At 40.4% G+C, this 15,751-nt stretch overlaps 1 protein-coding gene across 20 annotated transcripts in view; it reads left to right on the top strand.

Annotated features, from left to right (window-relative positions):
• The window catches only part of LOC309349470 (uncharacterized protein), a 113,085-nt gene that overhangs the window by 15,134 nt on the left and 82,200 nt on the right, over window positions 1–15,751 (top strand). For 2 of the 20 annotated variants that reach the window (XR_014159920.1, XR_014159896.1), the window contains exon 3: window positions 2,182–2,345. The exons of the other annotated variants lie outside the window; for them this stretch is intronic. The gene's annotated coding sequence lies outside the window, so the exon portion shown is untranslated. The remainder of the gene's footprint in view (window positions 1–2,181; window positions 2,346–15,751) is intronic. 20 annotated transcript variants of the gene reach the window in all.

The following is a 15,751-nucleotide window of genomic DNA, read 5'->3' as shown; positions in this document are numbered from 1 at the left end:
TTGTATCCAGTGGGGTCATTCAGCTGACGTTAAGGCTTCTGTCACCAAATAGGGGAGTCATTTTTAGGGATTCCTCCTCCTTCCTCTCCCTGTATCTGCTCCAGATGTCTGGGAGACCATCTTCCAGAGCAGATTTAGCAGGGCACAGTGAGGGGCTGAAAGGGGAGGAGAAATCACTGACAATTGCTTCCTTCTGCAATCGGCTGGTGGAAGACTTACTGTCAGCTGAGTAGCACAGTTGGTTCAACCCCTAGTTTTCTTGATCATGCACCATGCCTCTCTTTCTTTTCAGCCAATTTAAACAGGAGACTTTTAGCTATGTCTTTTCAGCTACAGCGCTGTGCCCGCTTGAGTAAGTCTCATTGGGTCAGTGGAACTTGGTTCCGAATAAACTTGCAAAGGATTTCAATGTGAGACATCCAAATAATTAGTATCCAAAAGCAAGTTTTTGCAATCCTTGATTGCTTCATGTACTGCTTGTGGAAAAAATAAATATTTTTTTAAAAAACTTTTGATGGGTAGTATCTGACATAGGGGCTAAACTCAGTCAAGTAAATCTTCCTTGTGTAGAATAAAAATTGTCACTGTCCTTTTAATTTCACTACTGTAATCACACAGTGACATCAGCTTTGCTGAGGTGCCTGGAAAGCTAGATGAGAATCAATGGCAGCACCATCTATCAACATGAAGTCTAAATCAATGTAGTTTTGGAGCATGGTACTCATAGTTCCAAATAGCAATGTCACTGGCTGGAAGGGTTTGCGTGGGCATTTTTGCTTGTTCTTAAATAACTGTGTAGTGACATACTTGTTTCCATCTTATTTTTCCTGGCTAAGAACTAGTTCACATGACTATTTCTGTGGTAGAAGGCACACCTCACCATGACTACGGTTCACAGAATCGTACAATTTGATTAATGTAACCTTTGGGGCTTTGGATCTGCTTCCAGAACGGCAGCTTCCCATGCTGAATAAATGCATAAATAAATAAATTCACATTGAGAAGAATTTCATATGCACTTTATTATATGGCATGGGAGGATGCCGTTCAAAGGAAAGTTGGAAGTCCCACTGGGTTCAGGCATGTCTAATGTAGCTTTCTGATTTGCTGACCACAGATTTCCCCCTCCCAACATCTACAGCAACAATAGGGCAAATCCCTCAGGGCTTTGGTTTTAAAAACTTAGTTCTATATAAGAGCTGTGTGGCCTACAATCAACATGTATAGAGCCATTCCTAAGACTAGGAAGTATGTATAGTGGAAGATGTCTCAGAATATAAGAAAAGTCAACTTCTTTTAGAAAAATTGGCTGGTTGTTTTGTGAATCTACGCCCGTGAAGCTTCTATTATCAGTTAAAGGAAAAGTGTTTTGGGTAGAACTGGCATCAAGTACGTTCTTGCTATATATATATATATATGTATATATATATGTGTGTGTGTGTGTGTGTGTGTGTGTGTATATATATATATATATATATATATATATTTTCTTACACATTGTATTTTTTGAGATTTGTGCCAGAAATGCCTATCACAGGCTTTCTGAAATATTAAAATTAGATTGCCTTTGCATTAGGCACTCAAAGGCACCTCTGAGCACCTCTCACACAATTTGTGCCATATGTGAAAAGTTGTGGGTTTTTAAAATGGGATTTTATTTAATGTAAGAAGTCACATAAACAAAAAACAATAGCATATACGGAAATGAAATTGAGATAGTTGTTAATATTGATAGTGCATAGACGAGAAATTGAAACTGCGAGGGATATCATGCAGTTTTTACATTTGAACTAAAGGATGATTTAATGAAAAGTCAATTCCAGCCTCACATCTGAAAATGTTCTAATTCCCAGTTTGTATCTTAGATTAAAAGGTCTTCATTCTTAATGGATATGTCAGAGCTTTACTCAAAGGAGAGAGATCTTGGCAGGTCATGACAATAATGTTATTATGCGTGCTGGAATATGAGACACACAGTTTGATGATATGCTGATGAAGGGTTCTAAGACATTCTTGGTAGTTGAACATAGCATGGGGTTGGAAGGAAAGAGTCCAGTTTATTAGAGTAATAACTTGCAATTGCCCCATGTTGGCACAGAAATGAGACTATCATACATTAATATATATTATCATCTTGGTCTTGTAATACTTTTCAATCAAATAAACACTCTTTCATTTCAGCCTGGTTGATTCTAAAGGTATTTTCTCCAGATGGTTGTTGGGCTTCAGCCCACATCAGTCTCAACCAGCATGGCCAATGGTTCGGGATTGGTTCATTTTTGCAATCTGGAGAAGTGCAGATTTCACAGGATGTCTGTCAGTGTTTCAGTTGACATCTTGTTCTGGTAAGTCCAAATTAGGTAGGTTCGCCTTTTTCTCCTTGTTGGCAGTTGTACTCCAATGACATCTGGAGGGCCTCAAGTGCCTCACTCTTGTCATACAAGGTACATTTTCACACCAAGGGCTCACCCACACTTACCTTTTGCCCCACATTTTTTAGACACAGGTCCACGCTTTAAAGCTCTGTGTCTGGCTGTTTTTATTTCTTTGCTCTTCCGTTTTCCCCAGGGCACCCTGCTCTTTAATGCTGAATTGGAACGCATGACAATTTCTGTGGATTGTCGTCAGCTCTGATTCAGTCGGTAGAGCATGAGACTCTTAATCTCAGGGTCATGGGTTTGTGCCCCACATTAGGCAAAAGATTCCTTCATTGCAGGGGGTTGTACTAGATGACCCTTGTGGTCTCTTCCAACTCTATAAGATCTATAAGTGGTAATGAGCGGGCTTTTTTGGGGAAAGTGTCAGGGCAACCCACCCCCACCAAGAAAAAAACAACATTCTGACAGAGTGCTTTAAAGAGCAGACCTGTGCCTAGAAATGCAAAAAGAAAGAAAAAAAGAAAGAAAGAAAGAAAGAAAGAAAGAAAGAAAGAAGGAAGGAAGGAAGGAAGGAAGGAAGGAAGGAAGGAAGGAAGGTAGGTCTGGGTAAGTCCTGAGAATAGTAAATCTTGCTTGCCCCTCTCTAAAGCAACTCTTTCCCTTTTTATTTTCTGAATGTATTTTATATGCCCAAGCAGACTGTTTCCATACCGCATTTAGGCAGCTGCCTCAGCAAGCAGGTTATGAGCTAGATCTGCTTGACCCGGTTGCCATCTTCTCAATGACCCCTAACAGAATTGGAGTCTACTTATCGTGGTTCTGATCCTGCAAGGGCCTGCATCCTAGCTAGGCATGGCATTAACAGCGAACGTTGCTGCTGTTCAATCTTGTTTTTAACCAGGAAGGCCAGAGGTTCAATCATCTGTAACATGTAGCCACTGACATAAAAGACAAAAACTGAGGTTGATAAGATAAAAATGGCCAAGCTGCACGAGAAAGTGGTGACTTTTCCCAACATAAACAGTTCTGTAGCCAACTCAGCATTTCTGGGGTTTTCTTTGTAAAATGTTCCACATCTCCTTAATCATCCCGAGACAGAAAAGACAGGGAAGATACAGAAGGCCTTTGTTTCCATTTAACAAATTACTATTGCCCTGTAATATTTTTTTTTTAAAAGGACCCTCCTTCTTTATTAGCAGCATCCTCTTTCCACAGATATGTCTTGGATATACATGGCATCGTGACAGTTCCTTTCTCCGTATGCAGCTGAGGAAGAGAAATATTAAATGCTTTGCCAATGTTTACTTGATATAGGTACTTTGGACATATCCTGTGTAGATAATGAACGATAAGGTAACATCCGCCATTGTCAAGGAATTTACTTCACAACGTGCTGATGGCAACGGTGACAGCCAGTCCCATAGACTCTATGACTTTAAAAAGTCTTGCTCAGTTACTTGGACTGGGTTGCCTTTCCATTCCTAAGTATACATTCCATTTCTCCTATGTGTGCTTTAGACTTCAATTTATTGCTCAAGCCCAGGGGCTGTCAGCTGGTGCCTGAACTGGCTGGTTTCTGGCACAGTACCTGCATGAAAAGGTTCTCCTCTTATGAGTCAATCAAACTCTGAGGTAGCTTTGACCAAGAGTTGGTGAGTAGCCCAAGGACGCCCAGCAAGCCATGAGTATGAAAGGGGATTTGATTCTGAATCTTCTCTTATTCCAATGTTCTAACCAATGCACCACAGTAATTAAGGCCAGGCTACGTTAGAATCTGAAAATTCTACATTGTTAATGCCAGTCACTGCCTTTGTGGGAGGCATTTAAAAAGCCTAGAAACAGGAGTTGGTTTAAGTAGGCATTTTTGTAATCCATTCTTAGATTGAAATACTTTTTTAAAAAAATATATATAATGAAGTATATATGCTGTTTTCACTCTCCATAATTTCAGTTTTTAAAAGTACATCAACATTGTATTTAAGTTCGGGGTGTGGCTGCAAATAAAGGAGTGTTCCATGACAGCGGGAAAGGGATTGAGAGAGCTATCACCCACTGTGGTGACAAATAGGTACATGCAAGTAGATTTCTTCAATCTTGAGATACCTGGATAGAAACCAGAGAAAGTGAGAAAGTGTGTGTGTGTGTGTGTGTGTGTGTGTGTGTGTGTAAGGGATCATCGCAGGACAGATATTTATGGGCTTTTTGTTCTTTTCTTTTTCCCGATTTAATTTAAGTCATAAGATTACGAGATAGGGCTGGGTCTAGTAGCACTTTCTCTCCTAACCACAGTTTTTTGGGGAGCCCATCAAATTCATTTCAGTGCTGTCAGTAATGTTCTATTTTCCTTCAAAGCGTTGTCACCGAGGCCAGTTTGACTGTGACAGGTTTTTAAATTTAGTAACTGTGCTTGCTTGCTAAGAAACTGTCCATTTCCGAAAATGCCAGGAAAGAAGCAGTAGAAGCCTCTTTCACACCTTTTTAAAAAACTGCACAGGTGTGATGTAGGAAACCAAGACTGGTCGCTGCGCCTCTCACTGAATTTGATGTGCCTGCATGCATATAACTTGTACATGTGTAGGTTCTGTACACACAATTAGTAACTTCAAAATGCAGACTCCCCTCCTGAATGGAGAGAACCTCTGTGCATTCCATGCATAGGTTCTGTTTTCACATTTGGATCATATGCACTGAGATTGTGAGTGGGCTGTTGTTGTTGTTGTTTAGTTGTTTAGTCATGTCCGACTCTTCATGACCCCATGGACCAGAGCACGCCAGGCACTCCTGTCTTCCTCTGCCTCCTGCAGTTTGGTCAAACTCATGCTGGTAGCTCCGAGAACACTGTCCAGCCATCTCTGTTGTTCCCTTCTCCTTGTGCCCTCAATCTTTCCCAACATCAGGGTCTTTTCCAGGGAGTCTTCTCTTCTCATGAGGTGGCCAAAGTCTTGGAGCCTCAGCTTCAGGATCTGTCCTTCCAGTGAGCACTCAGGGCTGATTTCCTTCAGAATGGATAGGTTTGATCTTCTTGCAATCCATGAGACTCTCAAGAGTCTCCTCCAGCACCATAATTCAAAAGCATCAATTCTTCGGTGATCAGCCTTCTGTATGATCCAGCTCTCACTTCCATACATCACTACTGGGAGAACCATAGCTTTAACTATACGAACCTTTGTTGGCAAGGGCAGTAACAAAACTCCATTCTGTCCTCTAGCCACCTGCTTTTGAAGGTGTGGGAATGGGGAAATGAAAGCAAAAGGGGCCACTCTGGACATTCCCGTTTCCTGTTCATCTATAATGATTTGTGTTCACGATGGCACGATATGCGATCCTATTTTTCATACTTGTTTGCACCTGCAAAGTTTTAGGGTGGTCCTATTGCTTCGTTTCCCATCTGTATGTGTCACTCCAACAGGTGAAGCTCGTCAGGTAGGAACCTTGAGGAAGTCCTTTTCGGTAGTTGGGCTCCATTTTACGGAACTGATTTCATCACACGATAAAGCTTTCTAAAGCTTTTGAAGGCCATGCTTAGAACGTTTTTAGAGCTTTTGGTCGTCTTCCATGTCACAGAGCTGATTATACAATGGAATCTCGAACAAGCGAATAGGCTTTTTCTGTGGTGGCTCCTTGATTGTGGAATGGTCTTCCCAGAGAGGCTTGTCTGGTGCCATCATGACATGTATTTAGATGCAAGGCAAAAACATTTCTCTTTACCCAGGCCTATGGCTATTAAATACAGTGGTACCTCGGGTTACAGATGCTTCAGGTTACAGACGCTTCAGGTTAGAGACTCCGCTAACCCAGAGTGGTACCTCAGGTTAAAAACTTTGCTTCAGGATGAGAACAGAAATTGTGCTCCGGCGGTGTGGCAGCAGCAGGAGGCCCCATTAGCTAAAGTGGTGCTTCAGGTTAAGAGCAGTTTCAGGTTAAGAATGGACCTCCAGAACGAATTAAGTTCTTAACCCGAGGTACCGCTGTAATCTGTGGCCTGTAAAAGTATGGGGGAGAGAACTGTTATTAGGATGACTATTTTATGATCAGGCTGTCTATCAGTATGCTTTTCATTATGTAGAAGATGTTTTTATTATGTTTTTATCACCGATGTTCTGTACTGTAATGTGTTTTTAATGTTGTACACTGCCCTGGGATCTTTTGATAAAGGGCCCTGTTCCACCCCTGCCCCATCCCCTTTAGGCACAAAAAATGGCTTGTGTGTCAGCAGGATCCTGCACAAATGGGGAGGTGCCTGTAATTGTTTTATGGTTGATGTTTAATCTGTTTTATGCTTCGTGTCAATGTGGTTTGTTACATGTGGACCACTTTGAGGTCACTGATGAGACAGCGGTATGCAAAAGCTCTCAAGGAAGAAGGTATTTGTGTCTTGTCTGTATGGCTGGCCATCTTTAGCCAGGTAAGGGCAAGAAGAAACATTGTTTGAGTGGAACTTAGAAGGAACACAGAGCCGTCTCATAGTTACAGCCCAGCTGGTGATGGTGCCAATTGGTGTATTGATTGCTCTCTCTGTAACAAGAGCTTTTGCCTCCGTAGCTTGTTGTTGGTTTTTATCTTTTAATAGACTGGATGCTTTGATGCATAGATATCAATCCTTTTACTCGTTATTGGCAAGAAGAACACTTTCTGAGCCGTATGCTGGCATGTCTGTTCCTAAATATTTTCTATATATAGCCTTTCAAACATTTCCCTATTCTCTGTAGTAGGCAGATTTGTTCTGTGTCCTTTAAAGAGCAGACCATTATTCACACTCCCAACACATCTCTCACATCTGCCCAATTGTATGCATGCTGAACATTGCCTGCAGTGTTTCAGGCAGCATTCTGGCCATCTGTGTCCCATTGCTTCAGCAACTTTCTTCCAAGTGCTGTCATTAATAATTTCTTCTATCTGGTTTCATCTTATATCTGGAACAGACATGTTTGTGTAGCTCTTGTTTTCCACCCACATTATTTATTTATTTATTCATCCATCCATCCATCCATCCATCCATCCATTCAATTAAAACATTTTTACTCTGTTCTTCTGCCGAAAAAGCTCCCAGGGGGCTATGCAGAAGCTCAATACAAGCAAGACATCCTTGCCCACAGGTTTACAATCTAATAGACACAGCACAAAAGGAAAGAGGGCTGAGGAGGGAAGAGGAAAACAAGTAATCTCAGGCACAATTCCTTAAAGCTACTTATAAGACTTATAAGTTGTTCTTATAATGGCCAGCCAGAATGGAAACAAGACACCTCTTTCTGTTCTCCATCCAGGCCAGCAAGAGGCATTATCAAAGTTCAAGGACAAATTCTGGACAGGCAAAAACATTTGTGGAAGGTGCCAAGCAGGGAAGGGGGTGGCCAGGGGGAGGGTGTGTGTCTAGTGAGGAGTTGTGGCTTGGGGAGAATCCTGAGGACCAGGTGGAGATATTAGAGGGCTGAACTTGGTTTCTGTGCAGGGGTGGGGGCAGAGGCCAAAAAAGCAAGCAAATGACCATGGAATCCTATACTATTAGGGCAGCTAAAAAAAAAAAAAGGAAAGCAATTATAAAGTGATTTGAATTAGAGTAGACTTTTTTAAATGAAGAATTATGCAATACAGTGGTTCCTCAGGTTACAGATGGTTCAGGTTACAGAAGCTTCAGGTTACAGACTCTGCTAACCCAGAAATAGTACCTTGGGTTAAGAACTTTGCTTCAGGATGAGAACAGAAATCGTGCAGCAGCAATGGGAGGCCCCATTAGCTAAAGTGGTACCTCGGGTTAAGAACAGTTTCAGGTTAAGAACAGACCTCCAGAATCTTACTGGAAAATAAAACTCCAAGGTGGCTTTCACCTCTGGAGGCTAAGGCCCGAAAAAGACCCAATATGGAGGCCAAATGGCCAAAATATTGGGAAATATTAGAAAAAGATGGAGACAATTGGAAATTGCAGAGTTTGGAGAAAATGAAGGACAAGGTGCGAGACTGGTTACATTATGCTAAGATTAAAGAAGTTTTTAAAAATGACAAAAAGTTAGGGTTCCAGGTGGAGAAATCGAAGTTAGAAACAGAATTGTTAGAACCAAAGACCAAGGTACTATCTAGAATGTATAACTTGCTGCTAAAATGGAATACACAAGACGAAATGGTTAAATCGGCTATGATAAAATGGGCACAGGACATTGGGCATAACATTATGTTTGAGGACTGGGAAAGGTTGTGGACCACTGGGCTGAACTTCACTGCATGTAATGCTCTGAAGGAAAATGTAATGAAAATGATATATAGATGGTACATGACCCCAGTTAAACTTGCCAAAATATACCATTCGTCTGACAATAAATGTTGGAAATGTAAAGAAAATGAAGGAACATTCTTTCACCTCTGGTGGACATGCCCTAAGGTGAAGGCCTTCTGGGAAATGATATATAATGAGTTGAAAAAGGTATTTAAGTATACCTTCACTAAGAAACCAGAGGCCTTCCTTCTGGGTATTGTCGGCCAGAGGGTGTTAAAGAAGGATCGAACATTTTTCATGTATGCAACAACGGCAGCAAGGATTCTCATCGCAAAAAACTGGAAAACTCAAGATTTACCCACACTGGAAGAGTGGCAGATGCAGCTGATGGACTATATGCAACTGGCCGAGATGACTGGCAGAATCCGAGATCTGGGAGAAGAAAAGATGGAGGAAGACTGGGAGAAATTCAAGATGTATCTACAAAAACATTGTAATTTGTTTGAATGTTAAGAAGGATGCTAGATTATAAAAAATTGGCCACCACTAAACTAGATTTAAATTTGATGCTAAGTGAGATTAAAGAAAATATAAAAATTTTATTGGAAAAAGTGCTAGATTATATTTGAATGTGTGGACATGAGATTGTAAACAAGTTGATAATTTGTTTGGAAAAAATTTTTTAACGACGTAAATGGGAGAGGGGGACGTGAGGGAGTCCAAAGAAGCGAAGAATTTGTTGTGATAGAAGCAAGATTGTTTTATGTGTGCATTTTATATCTAAAAAAACCTTAATAAATATTTTTTTTTTAAAAAAAAAAAAAAAAGAACAGACCTCCAGAATGAATTAAGTTCTTAACCTGGGGTACAACTGTATAAGGAAAATTTACACATATTTTCCGTAACATTTAAAAGAAAGGATTAGAAGAGAAAACAAACAAAACAAGTGTGTTAATGCAAAATTTTGGCAAATGCACAGTAAGAGCTAGCATAATCCAAAAACAGACAGGTTGTGGCTTACTAAATACCAATGGAGTGGCCTCTGTCAAGTCTTGTGTCACATTTATTGAGTTTTAAGGCCAGCAGGTTGACCTGTGATTAACAAATAATGATTTACTGCCTTAAAGAGATCTGGGGCAGTTCAAAACATGTACCTTTATTAACATGCAAACAAATAGAGTCTGCCTATAGTCATCCGTTATCCTTGGATTGAGATGAGGAACCTCTAGTATCCATGAAATGGTGTTGTGGTCCCCGAATTCTCCGAATACTGTAATGTAATTGTTGTAACTCAGCATTGTTGAAAAATGCAGCAAGGGACAGCCCCACTGTGCAGATTAGCTGATGAGCAGTGATGTACCTCACAAGGAAGACTTCTCCACTGCAAACATAAATACAACAGCATGCAAATATGCAGTCTGGGTTATGCAGCGAAGCAGGGATCTTGAATTAGGGACTCTGGTGTCATCACTGTTTTGAGGTTTTGTGCTGACTCGAAAGTTTTGCCCCTCTCTAATCTCCAGTCAAAGAAACAAAACTCTTATTGTACCATCTTTAGGTAAAGGTAAAGGTACCCCTTACCATTAGGTCCAGTCGCGGACGACTCTGGGGTTGCGGTGCTCATCTCGCTTTACTGGCGGAGGGAGCCGGCATACATCTTTCAGGTCATGTGGCCAGCATGACTGCTTCTGGTGAACCAGAGCAGCGCACAGAAAGGCTGTTTACCTTCCCGCCAGAACAGTACCTATTTATCTACTTGCACTTTGACGTGCTTTCGAACTGCTAGGTGGGCAGGAGCTGGGACTGAACAACGGGAGCTCACCCCGTCGCGGTGAGCTTTTGTCTCTCTGTACTTTTGGTTTAGTACAAAATCTATAGATTTAACCAATGAGAAAACATTCACAACATCTTGTGTGGCTTTTAAACCTTTCAGAAGTGCAATTTGTAACAGTGTCTATTAACCATAATTTGCAGTTTTGCTAATAATAGCATCCCACTCCCGGGGGCACTTGATGACATAGTAGCCTTAAAGCCATCGATTTAATGTCTACTCTATATTGCAATAGCTCACATTAATACTGTTTAGGAACCAGCGGCCCATAATGCGTAAGTGATCCTTGAGCATTCAGAGTGTTGGCTGTCCTTGACATTCTGACAGTCCAAGGCATAGTGTGGAAGTGCAGATGGAGTCGTCTGCATTGGCCCCCTTAGACTTAATTTGTTTCAAATAGCAGAAAAATAACAAACATTGCCAAAATATGAGAGCCTCATTTCATATACAATTGGGAAAAATCGCAAATGAGAAAGGAGTGCCTTAGACACCAGCCACAATGAGGAATGTGTGAATGTATGTTCCATAAGCCACATATTTTCTTTATAACCTTTTCCCTCAAAGCAGAGCAATAGTTTTCCAGGAAATTGTGAGACTGATTTTTTTATTTATTAAAAAACCCCTTTAATTTGTCATCCTGCTTGAAATATTAGTAGGAATGGCTAAAAATGATTGGGGACTAAAGGGGATTAGAAATAAAACATTTTGGGTGGTACCCTTCCTCTCAAAATAATTACCACAAGCCCAGTCCATCTCACCTTGAAACCAACTGGAGTTCTGCCATGGCTTTACCAGCAAAAGCATCCAGCATTATGGAAATGAAGCAAAAGTATAAACTAAACCTTTATTAGTAAAGGGAAATGCATTGAACATAACAGTAATTAAATGCTGAAGAAATACTTAGCTACAGAGATTTTGGCATTGAAATATTTGCCAGACTTTGGACCAATGAAATAAGTTTGTAATGTATAAAATTGATCACCCAATATTTCTGCCTGTTAAAAATATTTTTATGTTTTATTTTTGCTGACTAAACTCATTAAGTGAATCCCAGCTAACATAAAATTTATAGCAACCTATTTGTATCACATTACCACGTGGGATGTATAAAGTCAACCAAAAGGAAGTATCAGAGTTCCAAAAGGAGAACAAAGTTATTCAGCACAAAACATCATTCAGTATTGCTCTAGTTTCATATTTGCTTTGTTCATGTTCAGCAGACATAATTCTCTCCACAGGCTGAGGCTCCATGTTACAGGACTGTCATGCATCTTGTATGCTTTTATTTAGTGATGACGATTGTTAAAATTTAAAACAATTTGCAGTCAGAAGAAAAGGATTGGTCCTAAAAATACCTTAGGTCAGGTGCCAATGGCCAGGGTAAAGAAGTAGGTCTTCAGCCTATGATTAAAAACTGTATAGAGAGTGCCAGACACACCTCTGATGGGAGGGAGTTCCACAGCTTGGGGGCTGCAATAAAGGATGCAATAGAGTGGGTCACTCCACTCCTCGCACTTCTGAGGGTGATGCCCCCCCTTTCATCCCGTGGGCATGTCAACCGCTGCATTAAGTGCCTTCCTAGCCAGTTATTGGGTGTACATCTCCCTCTTGCTAAGCAGACCTTGCTTCCTTTTTGGAAAGTTTTAATGTTTTTATATGATTGTAAACCACTGTGATATATTTTTATGATACAGTGGTATATAAATATTTTTTTATATACAAATAAATGCAGCCCTGACATGTCCACTCTGTTTCTCCAGAATCCCTCCTATTCAACAGACACCCTCACCTCTGTTTGCTAAAGCATTTCATTACTTTTTGACTTCGTTTGCGTTCAGTATCAGACCTGCTGAAGGACAGTTTGTCTGCCAGACACTTGGAACTCCTGGCTGGATGCCCATCTTTATATCCCATCATCCTATGTTTTTGCTCAGTGAAAGCCCTATTGTTACCTGGGAATGGCTAATTCTATTACAGTGGTACCTCGGGTTAAGTACTTAATTCGTTCCGGAGGTCCGTACTTAACCTGAAACTGTTCTTAACCTGAAGCACCACTTTAGCTAATGGGGCCTCCTGCTGCTGCTGCGCTGCTGGAGCACAATTTCTGTTCTCATCCTGAAGCAAAGTTCTTAACCTGAAGCACTATTTCTGGGTTAGCGGAGTCTGTAACCTGAAGCATATGAAACCTGAAGTGTATGTAACCTGAGGTAACACTGTATGTCCTTGCACTTCTTGGTGGACGTCCTACCACGTGGCCAGGGAACACCTTATATCAAAAATACCACTGAGGTTCCCCTCAGCCCAACTTGGTTTCTTTCCTCAGCAGATGAAGAAAATGAGATACCGGTAATCTAAGATCTCTTCTGCTCTGCTTGCTAGACAGTAAATAATACTTTTCTCTTTGGCGTGGGTATGGCATCCTGGAAAGGAGTTGAATGAGAGCATTGCCATTTAAAAAAAGCACCCAGAAGTAGGTTTATATCAGAGGCTTTCAACATTTTTGAGTCCACCTGGGAAGCTTGTAGTCAGGGCTACTGCAACAAACAGCTGCACAAGCCTTTGGGAGGCAGAGAGCCGAGAAGGCGTCAGAGGAGGGAGGGAGGGAAAGAGGGACAGAGGCCAGTGTTGCTCATGGCACCCCTGACCATCATTCAAGGCACCCCAGGGTACCACGGCACACTGGTTGAAAACCACTGGTTTATATAATTTTATAATAAGGACAAGGTGGATGTTATTCCTTTAGCTCCTCACTCAGGACCAGTGAAATGTGGAGGCCATCCAAAATGCTTTATCATGGTTGATGTTCCATGGCAGGACATAACATTTGTGTTATATTTACCACCGCATGAGTCAGCTCAATCATTTCATCAGTGATCACAACCCCATCAACAGTTTTTGCTAACTATTGAATCCTTTTGGAATGTGATGTTCTCTCATTTCTCACAAGTTAAAAAACTGAATTAAAGTACTTTATTATTGGCCAGTCATTTGCTGCTTACAGGAGACCATGCAGAACAGCAGAATTAGTAAGAAAGCCATTGATTACTTTTTCTTTTTTTAAAAAACGTTAAAACCCTCCTATGATTTCTGCTGTTTTAAGTTCTCTTCCTGACTTTTTATTTATATTGGCAGGCGGGTAACTCAGCAAAATCAGTTGTTATGTAACGTAACAAAAACTTTGTCATTTAGCACTTCACTAAGCAATTCATCTTTGCTTAGGAACTTCAGGCTTCTGAATATATTCATATTTAGAGTTTGGCTAGGAAGGAACGTGATGTGGAGCAGAGCAAACTTTAATTATTCACTTGTATAGGAATCAGTGCAAGCTCATGCATTATTTAATCTTAATGACACCCTTGACAAATGACACCCTTTAGCACTGTTTGGCCTGACTTCAGAGGAGTTAAGTAGCTGAGGCTTCCATTATCTTTAGCACCTTGTATTGTATTTCCTATTCTGTGCTAATGCCTTGTTATTCTCGGATAAAATGACCACCTGAAGCTCCAAACCAAGTAGTTTGCCTTCAGGCAAAATGCGGCACTCACGCTATATCCATATAGTGATAACATTTTCATCCTATGTCTGCTCTTTAGATTTTTCATTGTCTGCACAATTATGGCACAGGATCACTATTTTGAAAGTGCAGCATAGCTTTTGCTAATATCCTTTGAAAAAGTCGCAGGAATATCCCTTCTTCTCAATTTCTTAACCAAAGCTGTTAATGCAGGTAACCAATCAACCAATGGGACCTTGGAGGATGTAGATTAGAATCTCATAAAGCCAAGGAATCAGTGGTTTTTGTGTGTGTGGTGAGGATGGAATTATTTTCAAATACTGATTTGAACCAGCCAGCCCAAACTTTCCTATAGCAGGTGTGAGGAACCTTTGGCATTCCAGATATTGCTGAACTGCAACTCATATCAGCCCTGGCCATTGGCCATGCTTGGGAGGACTGATGGGAGTTGTAGTTCAGCAGCATCTAGATGGCCAAAGGTTTCCCAAAGGCTTCTAGATTGGACTGGATTTTACAGCTCACCCATGGAAACAACTGGGCCTGAATTTCAATATTCAGAGCCTGGCTTACACAGAAAGTCATAGAATTTACACTGAATAGCATTGTATATTCAAATATTTTACAAATCTTCTCTGTATAAACAAGAAGCTGCCTTTAAAAAACAAAACAATATGATAGATCCTTTGGGCTTTTATTTGCAACAGTTTCTGTTTAATAAGTTGGTTCTTCTAGATGGCAAATTGAAGAGCATTTGAGCAGAACAGAATACCATCAGGGTTGTTCAGCATTAGTTTCTGCAAAATGAAACGTGTGATAGTGATCCTAGCTGTTGTATTATTTTTAGAAAGCTGCCTGTTGATAGCATATTCTGTAAAAATGACCTTTGAAGATGACTTTCCCCTCCTTAAGATAAGGTTTTAAAGATTTTTCTCCCTTTCAAAGCAGATGCTCTTGCTTTTTTGATAACCCTGTATGCTACTTTTCAAAGAGAAGTCTGAATGGGTACTGTCTGTTTTGTTTTTTCCCATCATTATTGAAAACATCACAGTTTTGAAAATTAAATACTCCATTCAGTCACTCTTACAACTGCCAGATCTCTGTTTGCCTGGTAAAATCCCTGTTTCAGCTTCAGTTATGGCAGTACTGAAGCATTTTAAAGCATGTCAAAATAAGCATTTTAAATAAAATAGTAAATGAAATAACAGACATCCTTCAAACAATGCATTAAATGTTCTCTCTTCATGTTTCTTCTTCTTAACCTTTACTTTCCAGTTACCCTTAAGGGGAGAAAATCAGTTGCCTTGTTCTCTGCTGTGGAAATCTCCTACCCATGTACCCTCTCCCACCAAACCCCTTTCCCCCATTTTTATTTATTCTGATTCTACTTACCTTAACTGTATGATACTGCACTACAAAGTGCTATGATGTGTTGCTAATATCCCCACTTTTATTGTTTTTATTCATTGTATTGTGAAGCGGGAAAAAACCGAATAAAACATTTATAAAAGTTAGAGACAGGATAAGAAATCCAAATGGATGAATCATGTGAGTTTTAAGTAATCTAATAATTTAACTCCAACTTTTCTCACAAGGATGGCATGCTCCCCTTTTAACCTCATAGCAACCTGTGAGATACTTTAGGCTTAGAGACAGCGACTAGTCCATAAACACATAGAGAACGATCTAGGTGAACCTGGGTTCCTTAAGCCCAAACCCAGTACTCTATACACTGCATCACTTTGGATTCCAACTTAAATTATATAGGCACCACTTTCCTCATGAATAGCCATGTGTAGTCAACCTATCTGGGCAGAACAAGT

This window comes from Podarcis erhardii, assembly GCF_964252035.2.
Source record: "Podarcis erhardii genome assembly, chromosome: 9".
Lineage (NCBI taxonomy): Eukaryota > Metazoa > Chordata > Lepidosauria > Squamata > Lacertidae > Podarcis > Podarcis erhardii.
This window is presented reverse-complemented; position numbering and strand designations above follow the sequence as displayed.